The sequence below is a fragment of the Procambarus clarkii genome, chromosome 40 (assembly GCF_040958095.1).
Source record: "Procambarus clarkii isolate CNS0578487 chromosome 40, FALCON_Pclarkii_2.0, whole genome shotgun sequence".
Classification (NCBI taxonomy): domain Eukaryota; kingdom Metazoa; phylum Arthropoda; class Malacostraca; order Decapoda; family Cambaridae; genus Procambarus; species Procambarus clarkii.
This window is the reverse complement of record NC_091189.1, coordinates 3523035-3528393: the sequence shown is the minus strand read 5'-3', so window position 1 is coordinate 3528393 and position 5359 is coordinate 3523035.

Below are 5359 nucleotides of genomic sequence, written 5' to 3'. Positions count from 1 at the left end.
TAACATCATCCTACACAGAGACGCACAGACACAAGGCGACCGTCGTAAAGAGAGAGCCAGGAGGCTCTGGCTGCAACTTTTATGAGAGGTGGAGGAAGGTGGGAGGCTGAGAGGCAGTAAACCTTACCCACTCTATCTACTGCCTCACACCCCAAGACCTCCTTTATTATCACTCCATCCAAAGCATCCTCCAACGCTCCCTCCATCCAACAGCAATAATGTGATATAAGATAACCAGTAACAACAAAGTGATAACTTATATGAAGTATTAACAACAAGATAACCAGACCGTGATGGGTGTTCCCGACCAGGTACCAACATCAGTTCCTTTTTCATCAGTGAAATACCAATTACAGGTATCTTGCGGTGCTGCTCTGGGAACAGTCTCACTCCAACCAAAGCAGCCTCAACTCATCCCTTGCCCCCCCCCTCCCCTTCACCTCTCCACCTCACGCCGGCTCAACATCAGCAAAATATTGTTATGTTCCTCATGACACCTGGATAATTACCCTCAAATAACGATAATTTCTTACTTTCTGATAATTTCTTCTTTTCTGATAAAGGTAATTTCTTCGCCTGCCTCTCTCTCTTCCTCCCCTGCTGCTATCTTCCTTCCTTGTCCCTATCTTCCTTCCCTGGCCATCTCTTCCTACACTGTTACCAACCAGGTAATTACCTGATTCTCACTGATAATTACATATGTAGGATAAAATATTATCACACCTCAGTTTAACTATAGGATGAAATTTGCATGCTATTGTTGTTGCATACTTAGTTATTTTATACTTGCATCACGCTGACGTGTATCAGTGATGACAGTGTAGTATATTGTAGCAGTTATTCAATTGTATGAGAGTAATGATGGTCGCGCCTGTGGAGTAGACCTGTACTGTACCTGTCAGGAGAGTGAGTCTGGTGTGCGCGTCGCTGTTGGAAAGTTTACATTGTATTATGTCATGTATTATATTCTCTTTAACAACGTCATTGTTACTGAGTTATTTTCTAGATGTATAAGTAGTACATACTTTTGTGTAAACGTGTTTGTAATAATCTCAGTGTTCAAGTGTGTGTGTTATGAGGTTTTTGCCAGTCTAAGTTGGTGACTGGTGTTGGTGGTGGAGCCAGTCAGTGTGAGGGAGGAGCGACTCAGCAGGGTAGTGGGGCTTGGGGTGACTGGAAGTTAATTTTTAGTTAAATATTGTGTGAAGTGTTCTACAGTCTAACTGTTGCTTTGTGTTTGGGTTTACATGGTTGCTTGGGTTTTATCAGTGGTCATCAACCCTTATTTTTAATTGCCTTTAATTAAGCATGTTGTCAGTCATATTTTTTTGTATCTTTTGTATTATGTCCTTACCCTAGAGTAAAGTGTTAGTTCCATTTTACCATTGTGTTTCTGATGCCTAGATGTTAACAGGCTACTGTTGTTTGATTAACTGTGACGGGGGAATACGAGCACAGCCAAGAGGCGTAGGTAACACCCTACCCATATCTTCCTACCTTGCCCCCTCTTTTCTTCCACTGCTATTTTCACCCTCCCCTACCCGTCTCTCCTTCCACTGGCCCCCTCCTTCCCTCTGCCTATCTCCCTCCCACCCGTACACAGCACCACCTGCCCTGTCCCTCTCCTCCTCCGGGTCACAAACACAAGCACCAACTCTGTGTGGGTGACAAGCAGATTGACGGTGTCTCAAGCCCACGTGGAGGCGGGACCAAGAGCCAGATCTGGCTCTCCGTAGGCACCAGTAAGTAATAACCATCCACACTCTTGCCCTACAACACCATCGTGCCGGAGGTTTAAACATGCACATACGTTTGCATGGATATTACAGTATTCCACCTATCATCAGTACACATTACCATATGATAATTGTTCAGCAGTAGTTATGCATTCAGTCTACAAACAGAGCGACGGTCTCGCTTCATGCAGGTCGGTGTTCAATCCCCGACCGTCCAAGTCTATTACAATGCTTTTGACCATGTCGTGGTATTGTGGTCTGAGGCATTTGCTTAGGAGTATCCAGAGCATAGGTTTGAATCGTCTTCATGACTCCTACTGATTTTCTCACTGATACATCACGTTAATCCTTGTGAATTAATGTGATTTTTGTTTATTTAAGGACCCTTGTTTTAGGGCTTAGAATGTTTTAGATCTACATCACCTAGAAAGTGTTCTGACACTGTTGGTGTTGAAGTGTTGCAGGACACACTTGCTCAACTGTCTGTTCCTGCTCCAGACACTTGTATGAGCGTGACTCAGGCATCGGATGTTGCAGGAAAAAGTGGCGGGGAGGTTAGTTCCTTATTAAGGGTTACCTAATATAACGGGATGTTTCAGTAAAGGCAAGTTTTTAGTTTAATATATTTATTATGCACCCCATACCCATCTTGTGGGAGGTGGTGGAAAGGGTTACAGAGGCACATAATGGGCTCAGGGACTGAACCCCACAATTCGTTTAGCTAAGCAAATTACAATCTCGATGAGCTTGTTACAAAATTCAATGCACATCGTCACGCCAACAATAGGCTCTAAACCGACCACAAGTACAGTTTCTAAAATTAAGCAACTGACATATGAGGAGAGCTAATGTCACAATTTATATGTTTGTCCTGCACACCGCCCCCCATCCAGTGGGCAGCGGTGGATAGGTTACAGTCACTTAGTTACTACCTACAGTTAACTTGACCTGGACCATTCTCAAGTAGATTGTGATTTACAATCGACTTGAGAATGGCCCAGGACGGACCGAAACGTCGTCGTCCCTTCACCTTCTAGTGTGTGGTCTGGTCAACATACTTTAGCCACGTTATTGTGACTCATCGCCTGCATACCAACAGTTAGCAAACTGGGGATATTTGGCTGAGATTTCTGGTAGCAGATCATTTTGAATGAAATATTTACACATCTCTGGAGCATTTGTTATAGAATTGTCTCCGAATTCACGTATCTTTTCGCACTCCATCACATAGTGACGGAGGGTATGCGAATAATTTTGTTGACACAGTTTACATTTGGTCAGGTCTATATCAGCAGATAATGAGAAATCCCAGAGATACATGTAACCGAGTCTAAGCCAAGCAGTAGTAACATCTAGAATAGATATCCTACTGACTTTATTGGATGAACCATAGAGTGTGGGTCCTCTTGCATGATAGTATGATGATAGATGGAATTACTGGTGTCGAGTAAAGGCAATGTGGTAGAGACTTTCATACTAGCCCAATGCTGTAATTCTGTTGATTCGTATCTAATTATTATTATTATTATTATTATTATTATTATTATTATTATTATTTGTTATTATTTTTAATACTAAAGATAATAATAATTATTATTATTAATGCTGCAAATAACAATAGTAATAATGAGTTTTGTGATGATGAGTGACCATGAGGTCAGTAGTTCAGAGCTGGGGTAATTACCGTGGTCAGACGACACGTGTTTGATGCTTTACTTTCTGCAGTGGAAAATATGCAAAAGCCATTACGGAGTTTGAAAATGGAAGCATTTTGAAGCGAATGAATGCTGTTTTGTATTAAATTTAAACACAAGTGCTGCGAATTTTTAAGTTTGAAATTACAAAACAGAATTCTCCATTGTAAGTGGTATTACACAAATGACATCTGCAATTTATAAAAAGACTGAGCATTTTTTTAGGGCCACTTTTGTCTAACTGTTTGAATCTCGTTTTTTTTTATAATAACAACAGAAATTTTGCAAATATTTTGTAGCAGTCAACAATTACATTTGATTGTTTAACACTTCTCTCATTTTCTATTTCATTCATTTAAAGGTTTTAATAACAAATTACGAAGTCAAGTAACTCTTCTACTTTCCCAGTACCCGCAGCCCTACGGAAGAGTATCGTGGTTAAGTCATCCAGTACTCATAATACTCACGTAATTCATCCAATATTCACCCACACACACACAAACACACACTATATATATAATATAATATATTATATGCAATTGACGTTCACTAAACACTGATCATTTGTATGCGGAAAAACCACAAAGAAATGTGGGAGAGATGAACGTTTCGGCCTGTTAAAGCCTTTGTCAACACCAGACTCAAGTCTGGTGTTGACAAAGGCTTTAACAGGCCGAAACGTTCATCTCTCTTCCACATTTCTTTGTGGTTTTCTGCAATATATTATATATATAATGTATTATAAATTTATGTCTCTTACGTTGACAGGGTAAGATAGGTGCTATAGAAACTAGTGTGTTATTAAGCACATAAACACTGAAGGTGATGTTCCAGGTTATACTAGCAAGCTCAGGTCAGGTCAGTATCTCAGGTCTAAATATCTCTCGTTTGCCTCGAAAAAGAAATGCAGTTTATTGCTTTCAATTGTTTTTTCCCCGCGGTTTTTACTTAGCTGAGCCGAGTGTTTAATAATCTGCATTCATATCGCCGGACGTTATCCGTCTAATGATCTCCATAAGTGTCCGGTGGACGCTTAAATCCTCTTATCACGTGTATTCAAGTTTAAACCTTCAGGCATTAAATTTTACCGATTCTTTGACAAGTAGCGGTGTTGGGGATCTGTTTGTATAGATGTGGGCATGGCCGCCCCGGGGTATGTGACCACGGCCACAGGTCCGGGGACAACGTATGCTTCAGACCAACGCATGCCTCCCACCAACGCATGCCTCCCAGCAACGCATGCCTCCCAGCAACGCATGCCTCCCACCAACGCATGCCTCCCACCAACGCATGCCTCCCACCAACGCATGCCTCCCAGCAACGCATGCCTCCCAGCAACGCATGCCTCCCACCAACGCATGCCTCCCACCAACGCATGCCTCCCACCAACGCATGCCTCCCACCAACGCATGCCTCCCACCAACGCATGCCTCCCACCAACGCATGCCTCCCAGCAACGCATGCCTCCCACCAACGCATGCCTCCCACCAACGCATGCCTCCCAGCAACGCATGCCTCCCACCAACGCATGCCTCCCACCAACGCATGCCTCCCAGCAACGCATGCCTCCCACCAACGCATGCCTCCCACCAACGCATGCCTCCCACCAACGCATGCCTCCCACCAACGCATGCCTCCCAGCAACGCATGCCTCCCAGCAACGCATGCCTCCCACCAACGCATGCCTCCCAGCAACGCATGCCTCCCACCAACGCATGCCTCCCAGCAACGCATGCCTCCCACCAACGCATGCCTCCCAGCAACGCATGCCTCCCACCAACGCATGCCTCCCACCAACGCATGCCTCCCACCAACACCTGACCAGTTAATCCCAACAAAGTCTAGACGCTGGCCTTGCATGCATGCTGGTGATATTGCAGGCTACAACTACCGCGATTCTGCAGTAATCTCCACAAAACAAACAGCTGT